Source organism: Lycium ferocissimum, chromosome 7 (genome assembly GCF_029784015.1).
Source record: "Lycium ferocissimum isolate CSIRO_LF1 chromosome 7, AGI_CSIRO_Lferr_CH_V1, whole genome shotgun sequence".
In the NCBI taxonomy this organism is placed as follows: Eukaryota; Viridiplantae; Streptophyta; class Magnoliopsida; order Solanales; family Solanaceae; genus Lycium; species Lycium ferocissimum.
The window spans coordinates 59,881,643-59,900,711 of record NC_081348.1 but is presented as its reverse complement, the minus strand read 5'-3'; the positions used below and the strand labels follow the sequence as shown (position 1 = coordinate 59,900,711).

Sequence of the window (19,069 nt, the reverse complement as noted above, 5' to 3'; positions counted from 1 at the left end):
TTTGATAGTTATGGAGGTACCTCATTTGAATGTAGGAGTCAGCAGGGTAAGGTTTATCGTCCTCAGTTCAGTCGACCAGTTCAGGCAGCGATTCAGACTTCGATAGGCGGTTCTTCGGGTCATAGTGCTCATTGTTCGAACCATGTTTCTCTGGGTTCTTGTTCCCGATCACTAGAGGTCAAGGTGGTCATTCGGGCTTTTCTGGTTCGTCTCAGTAGCCTATGGCTCGTCGAGGTTGTTTTGAGTATGGCGACTTAGGGCGTTTCGCCAGGGAGTGACCCAGACTTAGACAGGGTGGCCCACACTCAGGTTCTTAAGTTGCTGCACCTAGGTTAGTGGCACAACCGGCTAGAGGAGGTGCAAAGTGTCACACCCCAAGCTGGTAGGGCATGACTGGCCCCCGGCCGTAAGGCCAAGCGCCTACCTGTAATATCTGTTATACATTGCTCACAACACCTAGGTCGTAAGGCCTACATGTACGGGACTGATGAGTAGAAATTATGTCAACCATTATCAACTTGTGAAGCATGGACTATAACTATACAGATATGTACATAGTCGACGAGGCCACCACGAGGATGCATAAGTCATAACAAGGCCAGAAAGGCCATACCAAAAGCTGTACATACTAGTCATGAGCCGACAAGGCTATTCATAAGAAACCTGGATAGAAGACACATGTCTACGAGCCTCTAATAGTGCATCTAACTCACATAACAGTCTGGATAGAGCCCCGTCATACCCAATATATACATATATACAGTGATACTAAAATGCCAGCAAAGAAAGTCCGAAAGTAGTGGAACTCGCCGGTCAATCGCTGAATTGGAGCAACCTACTAATGGGGTATGCCAATATGAGAAGTCGGACTCGCGTAGATGAACGCAATGGTCCCCGCAAGGGACATTAGTATGCAAAGTGTAACAAGTATGTAAGATAGGATAAGCATGACATAAATATAACATAACTATAGATAACATGAGTAAGGAAGACTGGAAGGAAACAACCTGGAACCTGGAGGCCTCTGAGGGCGTACATTATGCACAAGACTCCCTTACACTCACACACACACACACACATATATATATATATATATATATATATATATATATATATATATATAGTATCATATCATATACGCCACTCTTTGGGGATTATCTCATCATATGACATGCCGAACTGCAATGGTGTAATTGCACACTAGTGCCATGCCCGCCGGTATAGCCCGGGTTTTATAATATACATATATAGCGTACATTAGTGCCGTGCACAATTATAGCCCGGTGTGTTGTCTTATACATACATACATACATACATATATATATATATATATATATATATATATATATTCCTGAGACACATGGATTAGCAATACCAAGCTATTCGGGGTGACATAAGGTCGGTATCTCCTGAAAACATTATGGAAGTAACATGGACATCATCAAGCCTTGGAAAGATACAAGAATACACATAGATTTATTTCATAGCCTATCATGATTTTGGGATTTCTCATAAACATCAAGATGCATCTAGATTACTTAACATAATATGGAAAGAAGGAACATATACGTTACCCGACTTAGAGTAGAATCATTTGTTTTGGGACGTTTGTTTGCATATACATGTAGTTGGAATCATGCCATAGAAGAAAGGAGATGAAGAAGCCTTAACATACCTTTATGATACTTCTTTTGCCACAACAACCCGCTCGTTCTGCTTCTGTCTCGACCTATAATCATAGAATAATGCTTTTATCACAATCTAACAATCCTAATTTTACGTATCTAAGTGACGGGTAATTACTATGATAATTCGAGCAGCATTTCCCCTGTATTTGTTATATTTTCCAGATCCATGAGTACCATAGTAACAACAATCCATCCTAATTCAATTTCATATAACAAATTTATGGTCAATAGGTCAATACCTCGAGCGACAAGCTCGGTTTACACTCCATAAGGCTATTCATTTTTCTTGCAAGCTATAATTGATTACAATTACAAGAAATCAGTTTTACAACTCCAATTTCCTTCTATTTTCATCTTTCCTAACAAACCCAACAAGCTATCATAATCAATTCTAAATTCTAGTATCAAATTCATGGATTTGTCATTTGCATGTTCAAATCCTAAGATAGAGACACCTAATAACAAGTAAAGGAGATGGAATTTTACTTCAATTGGCTTTAACAACACCAAATCCTAGCTTGATTTAGTCCAAAACCACATCCCTTCCGAGAACGAGAAGAAGAACGATGATCCCACAATGTTTACGAACTTCCGAGACCCAACTTGCGTAGATTACTCTTGGATTATGATTTATATGGTGTATATATATAGAGAGAGAAATCTTATTTGTAGAGACAAGGAGAATCCAATTTAGGGGTGAGTAGGAATAATAATTTTTGGCCTTAGCACCTATATATACCAAACCCCCCACCTCAATGTGGGCTGTACCTTTGTGTGGGCCGTACTGTACACATTACTTCTCTGATTTGTGAATTATCTATTCCATTGGAAAGAAGACTCTCTAAACTTGAATTTAGATAGTTTTACGAATCCCATAATTCCTTATATACTAGAAGATATACCTCCTGAAAGTTAAATTTCATTAATTTTCTTGATCCCGAAACCTTCCCATACTTACCAACCATGTTTATGAATCTCCTTAACCCTGGGAATAACGTAGTTATGCAACTTGAACTCTTACGACACTTTCACCCTTACACTTCCATGGCCTTAAACTCCCGGCTTGAATTAGCATACGAAGGGACGAGATGTAACATTCTCCCCCATTAGGAACATTCGTCCTCGAATGTTAGGGTATATGGATTAAGTATTTCATCGCAAACGTTTTCCCGATCCTGTTAACAGTAACATCCACCCCTTGTGCTATTTTGCCTTACTTTCCCATCACATACGCGCCAATCTTATATACTTCCCTTCCTAAAATGAGAATAGGCTAAGCTATTTTTTACCTTATGAGCTCGTTCCGTTTCTGTGTTCTGACGATCACTACCTCTTACTTGGTATAAAAGAAAGTACTTTGGACCTTATTTCCTTTTTGACTTCCTATGCCATCTCCTTGGTGTTCTTGTCCCTTCATGACATTTCCACCGACGTCACGTTCTAAACCTTAGGTTTGCGGACCTGCTAATCTCAATACAGTAACTGACTTTTTAAATAGCTTCAACCGAAACACCTTGGTAAGGATCTTTGATATATTCTCGTAACAACAATATATAGAGTACCAAATAACCGGATTCTAACCCCGAAGGAGTTTTAATTCATAAATTAGTTGCCCTAACTTCCGAACAATTTAATATGGCTCAGAGTACCGTGGACTTTTGCCTGTTTCGATTTCTTCAATCATCCTGCCGGATCCTTCCAGATCTCTACCTCAAACTCTAACCTCTAGCCTGAAGCCCCTGATCATGATTTCCGCAAGCTCTGGGCTACTTGCATTTGACCGTTGATCAAGTTCACTCTCTTTACTACTTAAAGAACTAAGCCAGACCCATACTACCCCGTTTTTTTGATTTTCAAACCATCCAACTGAAAGCCTGATTTTTGTGTCCATACCCACTCTCATAAGGCACCGTCTTAGTGCTGGGGCCCTGGATATTGCTGTAACCCACTCGATAAACGATAGGCATCATTCCCAGTGCTTTGAGCCCGAACCTCTCTAAAATGACTCCAAGGAGGTAGCAGCGAAACGAGCCCCTCTGTCCAATATGATAAAACCAACTTACCACAAAGTCAAGCAATCTCCTTACGGTACTATTTGACATAGTCCTTGGCTGTATAAGCTATCTCAATCAGCAGGAAATGGGCTAATATTATGCGCCGATCCTGAATTTCCTATATAAAATGAACTTGCTATATCACGAGGAAACCCAGTAGTGAATCCCCTCCGTATCTAGTGATTATACTTAACCTGCTGGCAATTCAAACACTGAGAAACAAACTCAACAATATCACGCTTCATCCTGCTCCACCAATAGCGTTGTCTCACATCATGGTACCTCTTTGTAGCCCCAGGGTGAATGGAATATCTAGAATTGTGAGTCTCCTCTAAAATCATCTTGATCAAGTCACCAACCGAGGAATGCAAACATGCCTCTTAATTCTCAAAACTCCCCCAATATCTAGAATCGCCTCCTTGACCTCCCCACTCAACACTTTATCATGAATCTTGCACAATTTCACATCTTCAAACTGTTGTGCCTTAATCTGCTCCATCTACGCTGTCTGGAATTCAAGTCTCTCTGATTGAACATATGCTGAAGACTATGATGATCCATGAAAACCTACAATGAAACCCATACAAGTAGTGCATCCAAATCGTCAAAGCAAATACCACTGCCACCAACTCTAAGTCATGAGTGGGGTAGTTTTTAGCATAAAACACCTTTTCCTTCAACAATCCAAGGGCAATCCTCAAATGCCTCTCATGATCTTCTTTTCTTCGCGAATACACCAAAATGTCATCAATGAAAACTATGACAAAAGATTCCAAATATGGCTTGAGATTCCATTCATCAGATCCATAAAAGCCACCGTGGCATTATTAAGTCCGAAAGACATAACTAGGAACTCGTAATGACCATAATGAGTCTTGAAGGCCGTCTTCGGAATATGCCCGGCCTTAATCTTCAACTAGTGATAGCCCGATCTTAGATCAATCTTGGAAAATACTGTGGCTTCTTGAAGTTGGTAAAACAAATCATCGACCCATCTTTCTACTTTACGAAAAATGCATGAGCATCCCAAGGAGAGACGCTCGGTGTAATGAAACCCCTTACTCCGAAGATCTTGCAAATTTTCCTTCAACTCTCTCAACTCGGCCGGTGCTATCCGATATGACAGAATAGACATAAGGCGAGTGTCCAACTCTAAAACAATGCAGAGGTTTTTTCGAAAAACTTTATTTATTCTGGTGTGGAAGGCAGGTAGGCCTATATTTCTTGGTTTTAATAGGACTCCTTACAAGTACTGTTTCTATCTATTTTTATCTATAAATAATCAAGTTATTAATGGATGGTATCGGGTGGCATACCCGAAAAGTCCTTAGGGAACACCTCTGTGAACTGGCTCACTACAGGCACAAACATCTTCTGTCAAATGACGAAGTGTTAGCACTGGTATCATGAATATGAGCCAAGTAGGCCAGACATCCTCTATCAACTAACTTCCTGGCTCGAAGAAATAAGATAATCTTCTTCGGGGAAGGAGTAGGAGTACCCTTCCACTTAAGTCTTAGAATACCAGGCATGGCTAGGGTGACTGTCTCGGCGTGACTGTCCAAAATCGCATGATAAGGAGACAACTAACTCATGCCCAAGATAACATAAAAATCTACCATATCAAGTATCACCAAGTCTACCCACGTACCATAACCCATACACATAACTGTACAAGACCGATAGTCTACTACTATACAATCTCCAACAGGAGTAGACACATGAATAGGTATGTCAAGTAGATCACAAACCATATCCAAACCCATAGAGAAATATGTAGACACATAAGAGAAAGTGGAACCCGGGTCAAATAATACGAAAGCCGCCCGGTGACAGACTGAAATAGTACCTGTGATGACAACATGAGAAGCCTCAGCCTTAGGCCTGCCAGGGAAGGCATAAAAATGAACCTGTCTGCCATCAGCCTGCGAACCACCATGACCACCCAGACCTAATGAGCTCCGCCCTCACCAGGCTAATGTCCACTTCTGCCGGACTGAGATCCACCTCTGCTAGGCTGGGGACCACCTCTACCAGATGAGTGACTATCTCTCTCAAGTTATGCACTGCCTCGACCAGAAGACCAACCCCTTCTAAATGATCGCGCTGAAGGTTAGGGCCTAATATAGAGTACTCTGTCCACTCTGTTTGAGTCGGGGATAATAGATCTGGATATGTCCTAGCTCACCACACTCATAACAAGCTCTATCGGGTATAACCCACTGAACTGAAGCTGATGAACTAGTATGCCCTCCATAATCTGAAAACCAGGAATAAGAACCTTAAAATGACTATCCTGAAGAGTAATGACTGGGCGCTGAAGAACCGCCAACCGAAGTCTGAATAGCTGACTGAATCGGCTGGCCGGTGTAGAACTGAGAACTCTACCTATAATGGCCCTGCTCTCTGGAAATGGTATCACTAAAACTGCCCCCTTTGCGAGCCCTCTCATCTTCAACCCTACCATAACTCTCCTGCCTCACTGACTCAACCGAAGTTACATGATCTACCACATCCTAAAATGAAGCCCTTTGGTTACTAACTGTAGAGCCGCCAACTTTAATGAAGTATTTAACCCTTTGACAAATCTCCTCACTCTCTCCGTCTCTGTGGGAAGCAACTGAAACGTATATCTAGACAAGGAATGAAAGCGAGCCTCATACTCAGCAACAGATGACCCTCTTTGCTCCAGGTGAATGAACTCGTCCTGTCTCCTATCCGTAAAACAACGTGGGATATACTTCTCCAAGAAGATTTGATAAAACCTGGTCCATGACAACGGAGGCGACCCAGCAGGTTTGCACTCGACATACGACCTCCACCAAAGCTTGGCATCACCGATCAACTCCAAGGCCACATAATGAACTCATGTGCCTCCACCACCCCCAGCTTGTGGAGCCTCTCATGACAATCAATAATAATTTCATAGTCGTCCTCCTGTGAAGTGCCGTAGAAATAGGGAATAGAAAACTCGGGCTGAGGTGGTCTTTGGTCCCAGCTCCTTCTCCTCAAAGACCTTATCCTGATGATCCGCTAGTGGCTCAGGAGACACAAATATAGCTTGGGCCAAACCAGCGATGGGTGCCTTGCCCCTAGCTGGTGTTGTCTCTCTACCTTTGCCATAGCCACAACCTCTAGCTCGACCCCTACCATGTGTCGCAGCCCCAGTGACACCATATTGATCGCAGCTCTAGCACAAGTCCGCACCATCTGTGAGAGAATATTAAGATGAATTTGATACCAATTTAAACAAACTAGATACCAATTAGAACAATGTAGCACGAAAGGAATGAAAGAATGGAGTTGTCCTAGTATCCCATAGCCTCTTGAAGATAAGTACATACATCTCTGTACTGATCTTCAAGACTATACTAGACATGTTTTTGTACTTGTGAGATAAGTGAACCTAGGCTCTGATACCAATTTGTCACGACCTAAATCACGGTCATGATGGCACGCACGCTAACCCCCCTTGTAGGCGAACCATCCGCTTAATCAATTTAAGAATCAACCATAAAATAAAACAAGTAAACAGTAATAAGTCTATAACCATACATAATCATAAAGTGCAGAATATGAAGTAAAATACATTTCCCCAAGGACGTGAAGTCTCTAGTACAAGAACGACTAATTCAATGCAATTCTAGGAATATAACAATAGTCTGAACATAAGGAAATCTTTGTCTAGTGGATCGAGTAATAGAAAAAAATAGATAAGATCTAGGGATGCAGGCTGGCAAGTGGCTCACTCTCAGATCTCAAGCAAGAAGACTCGAGGCTAGACTTGGGGCCTTGAAGAAGATCTTGTCTAAAACTCTGCACTCAAAAAAAGTGCAGCAAGAGTAGTATCAGTATAAAACACGCATTAGTAAGCATCATAGGCCGACTAAGACTAGTTAACGCATATGAAATATAGAAATCAACAAGTATACAGATAAGGCAATCAATGACAATTAATAGGCACAAAATGTCCCAAATAGCCAAGTCATAACCTAGGTTTAAGCTTATATTCCATAAGTATGCCAAGTTCTAAGAAATTCCTGAACCATAGGCAACAACACAACACAACATCAACAAGAATATAATGAAATGGTATATCTTTGTGATTATGAGAAATGCAATGCAATGAGATGAAAAGTCGGGTAATGCAATGGCTAATAACTCAACCGGTACACACATGCTATAAGCAGTTGTCGCTTCAATAGTGATGAACCAGGGGGGGCCGCGACGTCTATGTACTAGCCACTATGGAACAGACCTCGGATCGTGACTCTGCCACTATACATCTGGTACGGACCTTAGATTGATAGCGTTAACATTGTTTCTTTCATCTTTCTGTTCTCTCCATTTCGTATCAGTTTCCCCAACTCTGTCATCATTCATGAATGTATGAATGAAAAAATGAGGAATCACATGTAAACAATGCCAATAAATATGATATGGGATTCATAAGCACAATAATGTCAATTCCATCCTTGCCAAGAGTAATAAAGGGCAGAGAAATAGCAAGCAAGACTGTAAGACTACAAGTACAAATGTTTTCTTACATAGAGGACTGGGCTTCAACATCCATAAGGACGGCTTGCCACAAACCTGGCTTCAACATCCCGAAGGACGACTTGCTATGCTAGTCGAACAGTAAATTTGATCATAGATGTAAAAGTTTTTCCTATAACAGAGCTGGCTTCAACATCTCTAAAGACAGGTTGCCAAGCTACTCAACTAGGAAAAACTTTTACACTACTACAGATTTAGCTGTTATAGCTTCGAAAAACTTTTGTACTTGTAGCAAGTTAACTTGCTCAATATTTCCTAACCCTATACTAAACTAAGGACCAGCCTTTCCATGCATTTCAAAGAGAAAAACAAGTGAAATTTAGAAAGCACTCATATTATTGATATAGAAATATTTACAAGAAGATTATTCAATGATCTTCCAAGTACTACCTAGCCTCCTTTATGTAGAAGTTGGAACACTACTACAAGCCAAACCTATATTACAAGTGGGTCCCATAAACATGTGGGGGGCCCTAATAACACAAGAAGCTTAAATAAATAAAGCTCGCCCTGGGCCGGGTCTTTCCCTGTTGTTCTGTTCCCACCACGAGAAAGACGCACGGAAGAGGTATTCCCAGCGCGCGGAGGATCCGTTGAGAGCTTTTCTTACTAGGTGTAATCTGTTGGACATAGATCCATTTTTTCACTTTTTTGGATTCCTTGGAATTTCTTTTTCCTGCTCCTAGTGGTATCAAAACGCCGGTATGTCTGGATATCTTATCTGTCTCGCTAGGAAAATGGATATCTCCAGAAAAGATTTTAAGTTCAATTCGAAGCCTAAACATGACAAAGCACATGCTAGCACTTGAAAGCATGTGAAAAACCTAAATATATACATGGAAAAACATGTGACAGCATGTGGTAGCATGTGCAAGTGGGGTAGCCAAGCATGTGACGCCATATGCAAGTGGGGTACAATTTTTTCCTTTTTTAGATAGCATGTGCAAGCTTGTGAAAATCATGTGGTGAGCATGCGAAAGTGAGGTTAGGAACATAAAATTATAGGAAGATTTGTTGTAGTATGGGTAGTAAACTTTTGTGGGTAATTTGTTGAAGTAAGTAAGGGTAAGTGGTGAAAATGGTGCATGTGTCATCAACCATCATCCGATGGTGCAGTGTTTGATGGTGTTGATGGCGGGCTTGTGTATCCTTCCTCTATCCACCATTCGGCTCCATGTTTTTTCTTGAATCTTTCTTTGTTTTCCAAGCTTCTTTTTAGCGACCTCGTGTAGTAACATTTCTTGTTCGATGGCCCTGTTATCTCGCAATCTATTTTTTGTGAATCCTGAGATGGAAGATTTATCCTTGTGATAGCCTGAGTGATTTCATCCCTGATGACTTCATATGGTACTTGGTACTTCTTTGCTGCTTGTCGGACTCTTTCCCAATAGGGATAATTATCATGGTAATTCTAACGAGCCCACTCCTTCAGCCATGTCTCCTTTGGGATGCACTTATTTTCTTTGGAAAATAATTCTCTATGCTTCACTGTATTCATCCTCTAAGGACAAAATGGAGAGAAGGAATTCCCACCAGAGTGAAATATCTGGATGAGCATGGATCTTTCTGCCAATAATATTTATCGGCCAATGTAGCATGAATATTTTCGCTGCGTTGGAGTCTCGGAAGCATTGAACCCAATATGTTCGTGGTTTGAACCATTGTCAAAACTTTCTGAGAGGAGATTCAATCCTGTCAAAATGCCGGAACATGTCGCACTTGAATTCCATAAAGATATAATACTGGTGACACAAGTACCAGAAAAATCATAATAGCTCCTGTGGAAAATCGTTGTGTAGTGGTATGAATACATGTCAGAATGGGTATTCTGGATTGACTCTAAATGGCTTAAGAATGGATCCTCCATATTTTTTGAAGACTTGAAGATCATAGAAAGTCCTTCTCTCTGTAAGAATGGATGGATCAAACGGGTCCACGAGCTGGTTGAAGAATTCCAGCGGATGATCTGCTATCCTGGATGGACTGGCTCCTAGTGAACTCGACAGCATGAAAATTTGGCTAGTTAGCCTTTTCTTGTGCATGAATCTCTTTGAAAATTCATGTGGCCTGGACAGAAAATCCGCTAGGATATTATCCTTCCCTTTGGGGTGCCGCACTTGGAATTTGTAACGGGAGAACCATTGTGCCCATCTGAGAATATGCGAATTTAGAATAATCTTTGGATTTACCTGGATCATCTTTGGGAAAGCCTTCGTATCCATTTCTATCAGGAATTCTATGTGAATTAAAAAGAAATTGAACTTTTTAATTCCATTCTTCATACGCAAGAATTTCCTTGAAGGTGGAATGATAGTGTTGTTCAGTATCTTTGAACTTTCCACTGGCATATCCACTGGCCATCTTTTTCTTCAAAAAGTACCACGCTCTAATATTCATTGCTGGCATCAGTCTACAATATCTTCTTGCCATCTAAGGGGATATGGAGGGCTTTGACTTCTCTGGATATTTTCTTTATTTTTGAAGCTTCACTTCATCTTGTTCCTTCCCCCAAGCTTGAGGATTTTCTTGAGCATTTTTGTCAGCGGAGAAATATATGTAGAGACATTAGGGATAAATATAATTAATCACACCTAAAAATTATTGGAGCTGCTTTGTTGTGAAGTTGGTGTCTGGAAACTTGAGCAACTCTTGGCAAATGTGCGGCCACAGGTCGTATGCGCCATGGACAAAATTGCACTGGGCATAAAATCAATCTCTCTTTTGAACCGAACCCTCTTTTTTAACGGATTCCATTTTCGGTTTACGGTAATAAACTTAAAAATTCGGTATTCGAGTGTTTTATCTCGGTATGCAACAAAATATGTCATCAATGTAAACTAGTTGTGAAATACATATTAAATAAAGGCCCATTAATTTAGTCGACCCAATCCTAATAGTTGCAATAGCAATTAGCAATTACCCATTGCCATCAGTTGAGTCCATTACCTAAAATCCTTAATCTTTTATTCCCTACTCCCAGCGTCAATAACAATTAGAAATTAGCAATTAGCAATCCTTCTCTAGACCAATATTAGTTGCATATTGGATAAATTTCACATGGTGTCACGCAATTCTAAATCACGTCCCACGTGCAAAATGATACTCGTAATAATGTCATTACTTTTTGAGTTTCATTGTATATAGTTTACTTTTGAATACACCATATTGATGAAAGAAACTAAGTTCATTGCTTTGTCATGTTTTTGCACAACTAAGTTGACATATTACTTTCTCGACTAAAATGTGTGTATATGGGAAGGCTTCAACCTAATCAATTTCTTGTTTGACACCTATAAAGCGGTGAAGTTCTTGGAAGATGTAATACGGTGGACTTGTAAATCTTTCAATATACCGAATACCTTACCGAACCTAAAGTTTTTTTTGAATTCTTCTCTTTGAACCGAAGTTTGAAAGTTCGGTATTTGGTATCTATTTTCAATTACCGATTACCGAATTACCGATCCGAACTTCAAAAATACCGAAACGAATACGAACGCCAGTGTGACAAAATGCACTCCCATAAAATCAATCTCTCTTTTGAAAAGAACCCTCTTTTTTGCTGAGAACGTGATTCCATTTTCCCTTACTAAATCATGAAACTGATGGAGCAAGTTGAGATGTTTTTCTACAGTATCACTAGACAGTAATATGTCATCAATGTAAACTAGTTGTGTGAAGGATGGGTTGAAATATCTTTGTCATGGCTTATTGGAACAGAGAGGGTGTAGTTTTTAACCCAAATGGCATGACCTTCTATTGAAAATGGTGGTCGGCTATGCACAATCTAATCAATTTTGCTCTTTCGTTAGACTATGCTTAAGATATGCTTTTTGCTATGCTTTCAACGCTACCTAAAATAGGACAAAAGTGTACCCCACTTGCACATACTATCACATGCTTGGCTACCCCACGTGCACATGGTACCACATGCCGTCACATGCTTTTCCATGTATATATTTAGGTTTTTCACATGCTTTCAAGTGCTAGCACATGCTTTGTCATGTTTAAGCTAAAGTTTTTCTTGCTTTAAAAGAAAACCCCCATGTTTATGGGACCGCTTGTAATAGGTTTGGATTCGTAGTAGTCTTCCAACTCCTATATAATTAGAGGCTAGGTAGTACTTGGAAGATCATCAAATAATCTTCTTGTAAATCTTTCTATATCAATAATATGAGTGCTTTCTAAATTTTTTTTGTTCTTCTCTTTGAAACGCATGGAAAAGCTGGTCCTTAGTTTAGTTTAGGGTTAGGAAATATTGAGCAAGTTAACTTGCTACAAGTAGGAACTTTTCCAAGATGTAATCATCAAGTAGTGTGAATGTTTTGCCCAGTTGAGTAAATTCTCCGTCTTTAGAGATTTGGTGAATGGAAGGAAAAACTGGTTTACATGTATGATCAAAGGTTTTTTGTTCAACGATTTTCGCATAGCCGGGGTGTTGACACCTTGTTCCTAGATGCGGACTCGCCTCATGGATGCTGAAGGGATCGCATCCATGTAAGGAATGAGGCTCGAGCATCCTCGACCAGGCCTTCCCTACCTTGGGCCAAGTCCTCGCATGCTTAAAGTCTAATCAATTAAATAATATAAGTTAGACTATGAAGATATACATATTGCTATGAGACATCAAAAACTAAAATCCCGGTTCCACAAGTATAACAAAAAGTACAATGTAAAATGGACACTCATCCGAGGTCCAAATGATAATCATGCACCGCGTAAATAAGCAGTATCAACATAAAAACAGATGCGAAACAACCCATGACCATGATACAAACCTTCAATTAGAAAATATTCAATTTAGAAACCTAACTCTGACAATTAGAATCAGAAATCCAAAACCCCCGAAGTCAAGAAATCCAACCAAGGATCAAAAGATACAATTTGGCGTTTCTACCCATTTTCCCCAACTTACCAAATGAAGACTAACATCTAATTGAATCCTAGATCATAAATAAATTACAAGAGAGTACAAAGGAACTTACCCATGATGTAATCACCTATTCAACGGTTTCTCACTTTAAGCCTCTAATTTCCTCTAAACCAATTCGAATCACCTAGGAAACCACATTACCCGACCCCATGAGTCAAACATGCTTTAACAGCGCTAGGGGAAGGGTCAACAGGGGTAAAAGGGTCAAAAGCCTAAACGACCAAACAGGTCATTACAACTGTGTACAAAATAGGTATAAATATTTGCTAATAACGGGGAATTGTTTTGTACAAGAAATTGTACTATCGGGATGTTGAAACCCACCAGGCCTTCATGAAAATCTACTATTTGTGAAGGAAAGATGTTTTATAGAGCCCCCCCATGTACAGGACTGTGGAGACCTTGATTGGTTTTGTAGTTTAGATGATTCTAGTGCCCTTTGCACATTTTCCATGGCAGGAAGGAGAAAAGGGGAAAATTGTGCAGTTTGATTAAATCATGGAGAAACTTCATACGCAGCCACGAAGTGAGCACAAAGAGAACTATTCTTTTGCTTTCCTTGCGCACTGCAATCAGTGGCATACGCCAATTTTTCGAGGGGTTATCTTAATTGAAAAAAGTAAATATTTAAAACAATGGAGAAACTTCATTACCGATGGCTATGTATTTAATTTTAACATCTAGGAAATAGCTAATAATATTGGGATGGACCCAATTAGTAGTTTCACTAGGATTTGTTAAGGCTTGAAGATTGCGATTGGGAATGTCAAGACTGATTTCAATGTCAATACCCCTAAGGGCATCGAGGACTTGATGATTTGGATCATAAACTCTTAGGTTATTTCTGCCATTAGTTTTATAAATATTTATGACTTCATGACGTAATGGTAAGTTGTTGCCAAGTGTTCCATAGCATACTCCAATTGATTGCACCTCGACATGATGGAAATAAAAGATAAACCATAAAAATATAATCTATATTGAATAGAGCAATAAATAAGGAAAAATCATAGGCGAACTATGATTTAAATTCGATAATGGATTGACCTTTAAATTAAAGTACTTTACAATATGGTGTATCAAATATACTAGGTTTGACTGAACCCGTAGCTCAAACGCTACATTGATCAAATGTAATGAATTTTCGACATGTTGTTTTATTTTGATGAATCTATTCAAATAAAAGAATTGTGGTGCTTTTACAAATTATGTCATGCATAAACAAAATAGCATAGTGGAGCGGTAATAAAAGCTTGAGAGTGATATTGTGTATGAAGGACCAATATATACGTACGCAGTTTTAAAAACAAGGCAAAAGACATAGATTACACCCTAAAGTATACCCGAAATCTCAATATCACACTCAAACTATTAAAGCGACCTATTACACCTCTGACAATCTTAAAAGTGAATTTATTTACCCCTCCGATCACCCAAATCAAGCGTGTTTCTATCGACATTTTTTGTGCGAGTGAACACTGATTTACTACGCATTAAACTTTAAAAACGGAAAATTAATTTTAACCACACTTATTAATGATCACAACGGTAACAAATATTCACCCACCCCATTATAAGCCATACCTGACCCTTAAGCAAGAACCCTAATTTTCTGTCCCAAATTGTGAAAAATCAGCCCCAAATCAAAGTTCAAGCTTAGATCTTTTGAAAGAAAGGTAACTAAATCCGATTTTTTTATTGTAGTTTATTAGTTCCTCTCTATTTCCCTTTTTGTCACGACCCAACTAGTGGATCAAGTGGGCACCCACGCTAACCCTCTGGGTGGGCGAACCCATACCTTATTCAACATTAATTTTAAACATACGAAAAGGAAATAAAATTATTTAAGCAGTCTCAAATCATATCATAAATATCTAAGCATGGAAGTACAAACGAAACCCTAAGAATCTGGTCAAGTCATAGTACAAGAGCCACTACAAAACTACATAAGTCTGAATATAACAATACATAAGTGTCTGAAATACTGTCTCGAAACAGAAGGACATATATTATAAGAGAAGGGTTTTCCGGGTTGCAGATCTGGAACATAGCTCACCCTGGAAACTCTAAAAAGAAGCCATCACCCACGAGGTGCTGACAGGGATCCTGTAGCAAACTCTACACTCAGAAAAGAGTACAGCAAGGTTGTATCAGTACAAACACTATGTACTGATAGGTATCATAGTCCGATAACAATTAGTTCACATAAATGAAGAAAGAAATCAACAAGTAGGCATGTAAGCAATGGAGAACACTTACGTACCAGATCAACATAAGAAAAATTCAATATCAAGTGCCATATACAAATCAACAATGAAGAATGGACATAAGTATGAATGCATATGCAATGCAATGCCTTGTGGCCAACTGTCAATATCGTACACACACGCTAAGGACGGAAACCTCCACATCTTAATAGTCATGACCCATGGGGGACCCGCGAAGTCCAAGTACACCTTCATCCCGGCAAGAAACCTCGAGCAGGCTCCGATAACAACCTTGGATCACGGATTCTCATCACTTTTTTACACAATCTGGTAAAGACCTCGGATTTTCCTTTGTCTCATTTATCATCATCAGTACCAAGTCACAGTTCATATCAATGCATCATATGAAATGAGAATATATGCCATGCATAATATCATAATCAACAAGAATCACACTCAAGATCACATGCTTGTCTTGTCATAAGCACACATCACGATTCAAGCCTAATCTCATTATAATTCCTTTTTCCGATGATAAGCGACATAACAAGAGAGAGATGGATGCATACATAAGTCATAGCATAACAAATAAGGCGGTAAGCCAATTATAACAACTAGGCGACAAGCCCACAATAATCAATAGAGCCAACCTAATATGATTTCACCTCAACACCATACCCGAAGGCCTAACATACTTTTCCCGTCAATATCTAACTCCTACATATACTTCACTAATTGGATTCTAACCAAAAGGTAAACCGTAACTTACCTCGATACCGAGCGGGGGCCACGAACTATCCAACATGAGCCTTGCCCTTTTGAATGTTCGAAGTCTATTCAATAATGTAATCTATATTAGAAATGAAGACTAACGATACCCATATTGCTACTACTATTCCAATAAAAAATAACCCTTTTTAAAGACAAAACCGGGCCCATAAGGGCAAAATAGGAATTTTGAGTAAAATCTATTAATCAACACTTAGGAAATGCAATACTATCCCTCAATTACTAATTAAACTCAATTAATCATCAATTTCAACCTTTAATAAAAAATCCCCTATTTACAAAGAAACCCTAGCCTTCCATATCCATGAAATTTAGATAGATTCAACTTAGTGTCTACTATTCCATGTAATTCATCACTAGATTAATAAGATTTTCCAATCAAAACTCACTTTTCAAGCATATGATTCAAGAAGTTAAACTTAGAGTCTGCAACCTTTCTTTCTCATTAAACCTCTTAAATCCACCATGAATTCTAACTTAGACAATAAATAAACATAAATTAGGGTCAAAGGAACTTACCCAAAGATGATTCAAGACAAGAACTTCTCAATTCGCCCTTAGTACTCTCAAGGTTTTCAATTTAGTGAATGGAAGAGGAATGGTTCAAAATGGAAAAATATAATATTCTGATTTAGTAATCTCTGCTTACGCGGAGCAACGGTCCGCCTACACGATCCCGCCTCGGTGAATCTCATTAATGACTCAGCAACCTGCATCTGCAGACCAGGCCTCGGCTGGGCAGGCCCGCGGACGAAGCGACCCGTCACAGAAGCGACACCTCAGAAAACCAAAAAAATCTAGTTTTCACCAAGTTCAACCGAAATCCCGACATCTCTCTGAGACCACGCGGAATACAAATGAAATATGCAAACACATATTAAAACACGCTACGAACTCACTTATGGCCTCGAAATTCCCAGCGGATACCACCTTAACCCAGTCAATCCCCAAACGGCCAAAGCTAGGTTTCCAACCTAGGGTACAAAATGCTCCTGAATGCTTCGGGAATCGATTCAAATTGCCATTCTTCCTTTCGGAGGGGTTAAAAAAATACTATGATGTACCAAACTCTCTTGAATGCCTCGGGAATTGAACCAAGCATCCCACCAAGTCATAATCGACCCTCCGAACCTCATGGATTTGAATGAATTTCCAAAAAGATTCGTTCACCCAAAAGTCAACTATCGGTCATACATTTCTCACTTTAAGGTTTTAACTTCCTCAAATCCTATCAAAACTAGCTCGATGACCTCAAAAATCATGTCGTCCATCCCCATAGATCAAAATCACTCTAACGGGGCTAGGGGATGGGTCAACGGGGGTAAAATGGTCAAAACACACATAACGATCTACTGCGTCATTACATCTGATACCAAGAAAACGAAGGGAAGGTACTTGAGCAGGTGAAAAGCTAGGAATATCTCTCAAGTATATCTACCTCGGTCTCCCAAGTAGCGTCCTAAACTGGATGGTGCTTCGATTACACCTTAACTAAAGCAATCTCCTTCGACCTTAACTTTCTCACCTGCGTATCAAAAATTGCTATCGGCTCTTCCTCGAAGGACAGATTCTGATCGAAGAATACCGAATCCCAATGAATGATATAAGAGCCGTTTGAATGGTAGTTCTTCAACATGGAAACATGGAATGCCAGATGAACACCTGACAAAGCTGGTGGCAAAGCTAACTCATAAGCCACCTCACCAACATGACGGAGAATCCCAAAGGGAGTGATAAACCTCGGGCTCAACTTGCCCTTCCTCCCAAATCGCATAACACCCTTCATGGGTGAAACCTTGAACAGAACCTGCTCACCAACCATAAAATCTAAATCATGAACCTTTCGATCAGCATACTCCTTTTTCCTACTCTGAGCTGCCAGAAGCTTTCCTGCATCAACTTCACTTTGTCCAAAGACTCTCTCAATAGATCCGTACCCCGAGGTCTCATCTCAAAAGAATCGAACCACCCAATCAGAGAATGACATCTCCTACCATAAAAAGCCTCGGATGGCGCCATGTCAATACTCGAGTGATAATTGTTGTTGTACGCAAACTTTGCCAATGGTAAAAACTGGCCCCAATGACCACCAAAGTGGATAACATAAGCTCTTTACATGTCCTCAAGCACCTGAATATTCCTCTTGGACTGACCATCGGTCTACGAATGAAATGTTATGCTAAGATCCATCTGAGTACCCAACTCCTTCTGCAATATCCTATAGAAATAGGACCTAAACTGAGTGCCTCTGTTTGAGATGATGGAAATGGGCACTCCATGTAATCGAACAATCTCTCTAATGTTAATAAGTGCTAACTTCACTGAATTGCATGTCATCTGAATTGGAATGAAGTGAGCAAACTTAGTCAAGCTATCCACAATAACCCAAATCGAATCAAACTTGCCCAAGGTCTTCGGAAGACCAACCACAAAATCCATGGCAATCCTCTCCCACTTTCACTCAGGAATGGGCATCCTCTAAAATACACTGCCTGGTCTCTCGTGCTCATACTTAACTTGCTGGCAATTCAAACATAGTGAAACAAAATCAGCTATGTCCCTCTTCATCCTACCCCACCAATATTGCTGCCTCAAATAACGATACATTTTTATAACACTCGGATGAATAGAATATCAAGAACTATGAGCCTCTTCCAATATCTAACGAATCAAACCACCCACACGAGGAATGAAAATGTCACGACCTTACCAGAGGGCCATGACGGGCACCTGGAGCCAACCTGCCGAGCACCATAATACATATATGCATCTCATCATCATAGCTGAGTGGGTCATAATACTAACAAATAAATGCCATAAACCGTAAGGGACACAAGCCCAAAA

At 39.8% G+C, this 19,069-nt stretch overlaps 1 pseudogene; it reads right to left on the bottom strand.

Annotated features, from left to right (window-relative positions):
* Positions 1-18,832, bottom strand: part of LOC132062400 (glucan endo-1,3-beta-glucosidase, acidic-like) — a 39,276-nt pseudogene extending 20,444 nt beyond the window's left edge.
* Positions 18,833-19,069: the final 237 nt, after the last annotated feature.